The sequence below is a fragment of the Antechinus flavipes genome, chromosome 3 (genome assembly GCF_016432865.1).
Source record: "Antechinus flavipes isolate AdamAnt ecotype Samford, QLD, Australia chromosome 3, AdamAnt_v2, whole genome shotgun sequence".
In the NCBI taxonomy this organism is placed as follows: domain Eukaryota; kingdom Metazoa; phylum Chordata; class Mammalia; order Dasyuromorphia; family Dasyuridae; genus Antechinus; species Antechinus flavipes.
In genome coordinates, this window is record NC_067400.1 from 574,332,586 (window position 1) to 574,341,840 (window position 9,255).

Consider the following 9,255-nt stretch of genomic DNA (forward strand, 5'->3'; position numbering starts at 1 on the left):
AGAAAGAAATCCTTTTTAGAAAAAGGCACAGAGAATGAAATTTAAAACACTATTGAACAAAACTTTTGAAAGAAGAGAAAAGGAACATTTTATTTTACTATTTAACTGAGAAAAGGGGGCAGAAGAGTCAGATATCTCTATAAAAGGAAGGAAGCTAGCTAAAAGAACTGACATGTTAACAAAACTTCAAAAAACAGGGAAAAAAGTAGCAAACTATGAGAAAAGAGGGAGCAGTTTGAGAATAAGGGAAAGAGAGCCAATCAGAATATGTTTGTTATAAAATGTATTAAATAACTGGAAAGACAAAGTATTGGGTTTACAGAGGAAGAGAGAAAAAATTCCAATTTCAAAAAATTATTAAAGACAAATGAAGAAAGATAGAAATCTAATTCCTATAACTTTAAATGTAAATGAATTAAACAATACAATAAAATGAAAAAAGTGACAGACAAGATATGAAAACAAAACTCTATAATCTTTGGTTTACCAAAAAAACACCTCACACATATTTCTTAAAAACTAAGTCATAGACAGAATAAAAATGAGGGACTAGGGAAAAAAGGTTTACAATGCATCAAGTGAATCTTAAAAAGCATCAGTTGAAATTATTCTATCAGGAAAAGTAAAAGGCAAACATTCAAAACATAAAAAGGGATAAACAAGGGAAACTATATTATGTTGAAAGGAATCATAAGCAATAAACAAATATCAACTTTAAATTTATGTGCTCCGAAGTCCGTAGCATCTAAATTCATAAAGGAAAATTTAAATGAACTACAAGAATACATAAACAATAATACAAAAGGGGCAGGAGATTTCAATGTCCCTCGCACAATTTTGGAGAAATCTAACAAATATAAACAAAATGGAAAATATAGATTTGGAACAAAGTGTTGCTCAAACTACAGCTAAAATATTTATGGCATTTTCTAAATGGGATTACTAAAGAAAGTATGTATTTCTTACCACCATATGAAACTTATATATGTATTAAGGAATGAAAATACTGTGAACAAAGTCCTATTCTTTTTGTACAACAAAATAACTGTTTGGACATGTATACTTATATTGTATTTAATTTATACTTTAACATATTTAACATGTATTGGTCAACCTGCCATCTGGGGGAAGGAGTGGGAGGAAGGAGGGGAAAAATTGGAACAAAAGGTTTGGCAATTATCAATGCTATAAAATTACCCATGCATATAACTTGTAAATAAAAAGATATAACAATAAAAAAAATATTGTGAACAAATGTAAAAAAGCATAAATGATTTTAAAAAATCTTTTACAAGTGTAGTGTGTGAAGAATATGTACATAGATCAGTGTGTGAAAGCAAGCAATGTATAAGACTAGATATGTTCAAGTTCTTGAGGGCTTTACATATCAAACAGAGGAGTTTAGGATCCTAGAAGTAATAGGGAGTCACTAGAATTCATTGAGAAGTTGGGAGGGGAGGGCAAGTTGACATCATTAGATCTGTCTTTGGTAATTAAGGATCCACATCATTGAGATATAGAGAGTAAGCAAAAGTTGGAGTAGGCAACCACTGGAGAATGAATTCAGGCAGAATAACAGTAGATTAAAATATCTCTTCTGTTAAAGGCAGTTAACACAATGTTCAAAGTCTTCCATTATCCCTAGTCCTTGAAGTCTCATGACAACTTTGAATTGCTTGGCCTGGAGTACAGATGTATGACTGTGCCAGTCAATCAACAAGCATTTATTAAACATTTATTATGTGTCAGGCACCATGGTAAGTGTTAGTGATACAAAGAAAGGCAAGTAATAGTCCCTATTCTAAAGGATCTCACAGTCTAATGGAGTAGACAACTTGTAAATAATGAGAAAAAAAGTATGACATATACAGATAAGATGAAAACCATCTGAAAGGGGGAAAATATTAGTATCTGAGCAAACCACAAAAGATCTTTTGCAGAAAATAAGATTTGAGGTATCTTGAAAGTATTTTGAAGTAACTAAGAAATGAAGGAGGAAGAGAGTAAGAATGAATAGGAAGGAAGAGCCAGAGGGTTATTACAAGAGTCCAGGTGAGAAGTGATGAAAGCTTACACCGAGACAGAAAGTGTGTCAGAAGAAAGAAAAGGTTGTATAAGAGGGATGCTATCAAGATAGAAATTACAATGAATTTGGATATTTAAGTTAAATGAGAGTAAGAAGTTGAGTGACACTGGATTTATAGACCTGGGTAACTGGGAGAATGCTGATGATCTCAAAATTAATAGGAAAGTTAGGAAGGAGCAAAGGTTGGGGAGAAAAACATTAAGTTCTGTTTTGGACCTATTGGATTTGAGATGCCCAGAACATCCAGTGTGAGAGGTCCAAAAGGCAGTTGCAGATATACAATTGCAGCTCAGGAGAAAAAGATAAGGCTAGTTTAGATCTGCACAGAAATGATAATTGAATTAATGCAAGCTAATGAGATGACCAAATGTGAAAAAGTTTCCTTTTTATAAAGGAAAAAGAAAATGGAGTTTAGGACGGAGCTTGGAGGGACAGAGATAAGTAGTGGGCATGACAAGGATAAAGAACCAATAAAGAAGACTGAGAAACACTGATCAAACAGAAAGGAGAAGGATCAAGAAGGGACAGTGACAAAGAACCTAAAGATAAGAGAGTATCCAGAAAAAAAAGTATTAAGTGCAGTAGAGATCAAGAAGGTTAAAAATTGAAAAAAAAAATTAGATTTAGTAGTTAGGAGATCACAAGTCATTTTAAGTGACAGTCAATAAACATTAATAAAGCTCTTCCTGTAAAAGATGAAATTTGTGTAAGAGCTTAAAGGAAGCAAAGCGGTATAAATGAGGAGAGAGAGCATTCCAGGCATGGACAACTACTCTGAAAATGCCTATAGTCAATACATGAAGTATCATATACAAGGAACATTGTATTAAGCACTGGGAATCCAAAGAAAGGAAAAAGACAGTCCCTCAAGGAACTCATAGTCTAATGACAAAGACAGCATATAAACAATTATGTACAAACACATAGTTGGTAAATAATCAACAGAAGGAAAGCACTCAATTTGGGGAGTTTATATATTATTTATTTATTTTAACAACAATCCTGGAAGATAGGTGCTATTATCACTCTATTTTACAGATGAAGAAATTGAGGCAGACAGAGGCTAATTCACATAGCTAAGAAGTATATAAGGTCAATTTGAACTCAGGTCTTCCTGACTCTGGGCCCAACTGTACCTAACTGCTCAAAAGTTACTTGAACAGGGGAGATGATCTCTCTAGTTACAGAGACTGTCAAGTAGAGGCTGCATGGCTGTTTTTCAGAGATGATAGAGAAGGAATTTGAGTGCAGAAACAGCTTAAGCTACAGGAGCCTCCTTTCTTCCTATCTTCGCTCTGAGAATGTGGGGATTCTCATGCACACAAAGGTGAAGGTGGTGTGGACCCAGAGAATCAGGGGTAGCAACAGAGGGGCAAAGGAGGGTTGCTTCCATCTAGGTTTGAGGGACTGAGCACAGTCCAGACAAGAGTACCTCTACAAGCACTCTACCTACAATATCTCAGGGGTTTCTCACAAGCACCCTAGGAGACAGATGCTTCCCAGTGGGATCAGCAACAGGCCGAGGATACATCCCATTGGGCAAAGGCCCTTACCTGGAAGGAAGTCTGCAAGAGAAGAAGGCCAGGGGAAGGGGATAGAAGGGACCTGAAGACAGGCTCTGCAAGGTCTCCCCTTCCCCAGAACTGAGCACGAGGCACATGCATGTGCACACACACACATATACACATGCACACACACATGCACACACGTGCATGCACACAGTGAACAAGACTGAGAAAGCAATGGGCCTCCATGTGCCGCAGCATCTGCTCATAAGTTAGACCATGGCCGCTGAACCCGAGCCCACCTAGGAGTCCTCATTATTAGAAAGTATTAATCCTCTACTTTGAAAAGAGAAGACACAAACTCACCCCATCCCACCCAAGGCCAAGTACAGAGAACATTTTCTTTTTTAGTTTCCCTTGCTCCAGACAACCCTGAAACTCATACTGAATGAGGGAAGGAGGGAAGGGAAGGTGAGTTACCTTTGGGGCGCTGCTAAACTCAATGGAATCTAGCTAAGAAAGGAGGGAAGGAGAGAGTGAGAAAGGAGAGAGAGAAGGGGAAAGAGGGAGGAAGGAAGGGGAAGAAAAAGAGGGAAAGAGGGAGGGGAAAGGGAGGGGGACAGAGAGATGGGGGAGAGAGGGAGGAAAATAAAAAGACACAAGACACAGAGAGAGACAGTGAGACAAAGAGAAAGGAGGGGAGAGAAAGACAGAGAGAGAAATAGAAAGACAGAGACAGAAATAGACACAACATAGAGACAGAGAAAGAAACAGTTATAAAGAGACAGACAGACACTCACACCCAAAGAGAATGTTTTCCCTCCCCCTCTCTTCCTTTCCCTATCACCTCACTCGCTTGCTTCAATGTTATAGTCTCTGAACACAGAGCAAATTAAAAGTGATACAGTGCTGAAAGCCTTCCCCTGCTGCCTCTTTCTTCTTCTCTTACTCTCCCCTCCTGGACTAGGGAAGAATCAATTGAATGTGTAAGAGCCAGAATACATCCCCATAATAATGGGAATGGGAAAGAGAAAAGGAATAAAGGCAAGACTTCTAAGTGGCCTTAGAACATAGACTGCCACAAATAGACAGGACCTTAGAATACAGAAGGGACCTCAGTGATCTCCTAGGACAGGACTTTTTAAACTTAAAACTCACAACTCTTTTTCACCTGAGAAATTTTTACACAACCTCAGGTATATAGTTATATAAAATAGGTATACAAATCAAACATTTTCTGATCATAAATCATAAAATTTCAAAGCCCCCACATTGAGAACCCATGTGGGATCATGAGCCACAGTTTAAGAAGCTTTGTTCTAGCTCAACCTTCTCATTTTATAGACAAGGAAACTGAGGCCCAGGGAAACTAAATGACTTTTACCCAAGATCATTCAGTTTGACAACAGAGGCAGGATTTTGAACCAAGGACCTCGTCTGGGACTCCAAAGTCAATGTTCTTTGTTCTATACCACTTCCTATTGGAATGTTTAATATATAATTGACCTTAAAACATAGAAAATTATAGCTGGAAAGGACTTTATTTTACAGACTGGAAAACTGAGCTACATCCCCACTGTCTTGTTAATCTTCGATCTCTTCCCTTTGATTGGATTTTACCAGCTGCTTACAAAACCATACAGGTCTCCCTCATTCTTAAATTTTCACTTGACCTAACTTTTCTATATATCTCTTCTTTTTATAGCTCAACTCCTTGAGAAGAGATCCTTGTGCTTTTTTTCTTCTCACTCTTAATTCTCTGCTGTCTGACTTCTAACCTCATCATTCAACTTAAACTTCCCTCCCCAACACTACCAGTGGGTCAATTCATCAACCTCCTTCTTGACCTCTCTAAGCCTTTGAACATAGTCAATCACACTCTCCTCCTCGATAGTCTATTATCTCTCTGGGTTTTAAGACATTGATCTCTCCTAGTTTTCCTCCTGCCTAGCATATTGTTCTTTGATGAATCTTCATCAATGTCATGCACACTATGGTTGAGTGTCCCCCAAGGCTTTGTCCTGGATTCTCTTCTTTCTCTCTACTCTTTCACTTCATGATCTCATCAGCATCTGTGGATTCAATTATCATCTTTAAGCAGATCATTCTCAAATGTATTTATCCAGCCCTACAATTCTTCCTGATCTCGCATTTCCAAATGTCTATCAGAATATCAAATTGGATGTCCAATAAACATCTTCAACTCAGTAAGTCCAAAATTAGACTCAATTTCTTTCTCCTCAAGTCTCCTCTCTTCCAAACTTCCCCCTAACTATGGAGGGGACCACCATCCTTCCAGACTGATTTCCCAATCTAGGCAAAATCTTTAACTGCTCTCTCTTACCTCCCTAGCCAATATGTTGCCAAATTTTATTAATTCTAGAGCAGCTAGGTAGTACAGTGGATCTAGGAGCTCTGAACCTGGAGTCAGGAAGATTCATCTCTTTGAGTTCAAATCTGACTTCATTTACTTATAAGCTGTGTGACCCCAGGCAAGTCACTTCACTATTTATCTCAGTTTCCTCATCTGTAAAATGAGCTAGAAAAGGAAATGACAAATTATTCTGCTATCTTTGCCAAGAAAACCTCAAAGGGAGTCACAGAGTCAGACATGACTGAACAACAAAATTGATTCTTATCTTCATCATATCTCTTGTATGCATCCCTTTCTCTCCTCTAATACCTAACATCATACAGAATCCCATGACCTCACATCTGGCCTTTTTCAATAGCATACTGGTTGATCTCCCTGCCATAAGTCTCTCTCCATTTCAGTCCAGCTTCTCCCCTGTCAACAACTGGACTTTTCTAAAGCACAAGTTCTATTCCATAAACTCAAGAAGTTCTTTATTAGTTCTAGGATCGAAGATAAAATTCTGTTTGGCTTTTAAAGTTTGGTTCCTTCCTATTTTTCCATTCATCCAATACTTTTCTTCCCTCCGTGTATTGCACAATTTAGTGACACTGGCTTCATGCCCTTCTTGTTATGATCTCAGGATCTGTTGCATCACCCTGCCCCTCAAGCCCTTAGTGGACTGGAGCAAAGGCTCTGGTTGTATACCCTGGGGTTCCTGTTCTCCCTCCTGCTATCAGCTCTGCTTATGTTCTCAGATATACAGGGAGGCACTAAGCCACAAAAGAATCCCAGAGTGGATTTTCATTCCATGCACAGTGTCTTCCTGTCACTTCTTTCTCCTGTCCTGCTCCATAGGGCTTCCTGTTGACCTTGCCTCTTTCAGGCAGCTTTCTTGCCTGGCAGATTCCAGGCTTTGATCTTCAGTCTGTAGTATCCCCTTGTTCTCTTGTTTCCCAGACGCTGAGGTTATATTCAGACCATGCTTGCTGCATGCGGGCTTGCTGACTCTGACATGATACGCTGAGACTCACACCTGTTGGAATTTAGATTTTGAAAAAGAAATCCCAGGAGGTACAGGGGACCTCAGCAGCCATCTATCCCTACTTATAGACAAAAAAAGAGAACTCCCACTGCAGAACAAAGGAAATAAAAGTGACTGATTCTTTACCTAAAGACCCTCATTTTGGAGTAACCTATCACCACTCAAGGCAGCCTATTTCACTTTTGGATATTAACTTGTTAAGCAAGTTCCCCCATATTTCAAGCCCAAATTACTTTCCTTTCAACTCCCACCCTTTGTTCTTGATTCTTTCCTCTGGGACCAAGCAGAACAAGCCAAAGCCCTCTTCCCCTGACAGTTCTTCAAAGATAACTCCTTCAAATGAGAACATTTGGAAAAATAAATCCTCAAAGACAATGCCTTTCCCTTCCCTTGCTGAAAGGAACCTCGGAAAGCTTCTAATCCAAACCCCTAATTTTACAAATGAGGAAACTGAGGATATACTCCAATATATTCTTTATTTTCCCTTCTCTTGCTGAAAGGAACCTTAGAAATCTTCTAGTCCAAAGCTTTGATTTTATAAATTTATAAATTATTTGCAAATAATTTATAAATTTTATAGATAAAATAAAATTTTATAAATTTTATAACCAAGAGTATACTTTACCATACTCTTTATTTTATCTAATCCTGACTCAAAAACTTTCTTTACCACACCAAGAGGGCAACCAACAGGCCTAAATCCATTGGTGACTGAACCAAGTGCTATGGTCCAACATCAAAGATATCTTGTCATTTTTATTTTTTTTTCTATCACTAGACTTTGATGACTCTGAAAGAGTGAGAGTAATGACTCTGTGCAAATCTGCCTCACTTAAATCCATTCCACTCAAAAAATCAAGATATTTTTCTATAATATCATTGGTCCTCTTCAAGTGTACATGCTCTGCAAGAAGGCTAAAGAAATCCTCCTAAAATAATCCAACATATAAGAGGTTTTTGTCCCTTCACTGTCTGCGATGATGTACTTTCCAATTCCATAATTTGATTGGACTCTTTAGAATTAGTGAAAAGTCACCAGACACACACTATCTTTTTATGGGTAACTATGTGGACAGAGACCATTACTCAGTGGAGATTGTAACTCTTCTTGTATCATTAAAGATGTGATATCCAGAGCAAATCACAATATCGAAGGGAAACCACAAGAGTCAACAAATTACATAAGTGTATAACTTTTATGATGAATGCCTGAAAAAGTACGGCAATGGCAATGTTTAGAAATACTTCACTTCTCTTTTTGATCATCTCCCACACACAGCTTTAGTAGATAGATATTTTGCCTCCATGGTGGCCTTTTTCCACCCATTAATAAACTAGATCCCATCCTAGCCCTGGATCATCTGCAAGAAGTTCCACACGAGGGCCCAATTGTGACTTGTTATGGTCCAATCCTGATGATCATTGTGGATGGGGCATTTCTCCATGAGGGACTGATTATACATTTGGAAAGGAATGTTTGTGAAACATTTAAGCACAGAAATGGACTCACACTGGTTTCCTGTGCTCACCAACTTGTGATGGAAGGGAAGAACCAGCGTCATAATTAGAATATGGCTACCATTTTCAGTTCACCCAATTACTGCTATTATTATGGGAACCAGGCTGCTATCATGGAACTAGATGATACTTTAAAATATTATTTTTTGCAGTTTGACCTCAGATCCTATTGTGGAGAGCCTCATATAATTATGGCACAGCCCAGACCACTTCCCATAGGAGAAAAGCTACACAAAATACCTGGAAATATACTTGGTAACTTTTTTACAAAGTGATGAGAATAGAAATGTTTGTGTAACAAACTAGGATCTGTGTCTGCATCTGTGCCCATCATGGACCAAACAGTGTTAACCAAATTCAATACTGAGCAAATCAACTGAAGCTAAAACTCATCCCCATTTCCATCTTTAATTAATTAATTAAATCTTATTTACAAGTCAAGATATCACTCTCCAGATGTCTTCAAGAATGAAAGACAATCTAGATTAAATAAGATGACAAGAAAAGATAGTGACAAATGTTGGCGGGGATGTGGGAAAACTGCGACACTGATACATTGTTGGTGGAATTGTGAATGGATCCAACCATTTTGAAGAGCAATTTGGAACCATGCTCAAAAAATTATCAAACTGTGCATACCTTTTGATCCAGCAGTGTTTCTATTGGGCTTATATCCCAAAGAGATCTTAAAGGAGGGAAAGGGACCTGTATGTGCAAGAATGTTTGTGGGAGCCCTCTTTATAGTGGC

General features: G+C 38.0%; 1 pseudogene; it reads left to right on the plus strand.

Annotated features, from left to right (window-relative positions):
- The first annotated feature begins 2,158 nt into the window (after window positions 1–2,158).
- LOC127557509 (serine/threonine-protein phosphatase 2A catalytic subunit beta isoform-like) lies at window positions 2,159–8,782 on the plus strand (annotated as a pseudogene).
- The last annotated feature ends 473 nt before the right edge of the window (window positions 8,783–9,255 follow it).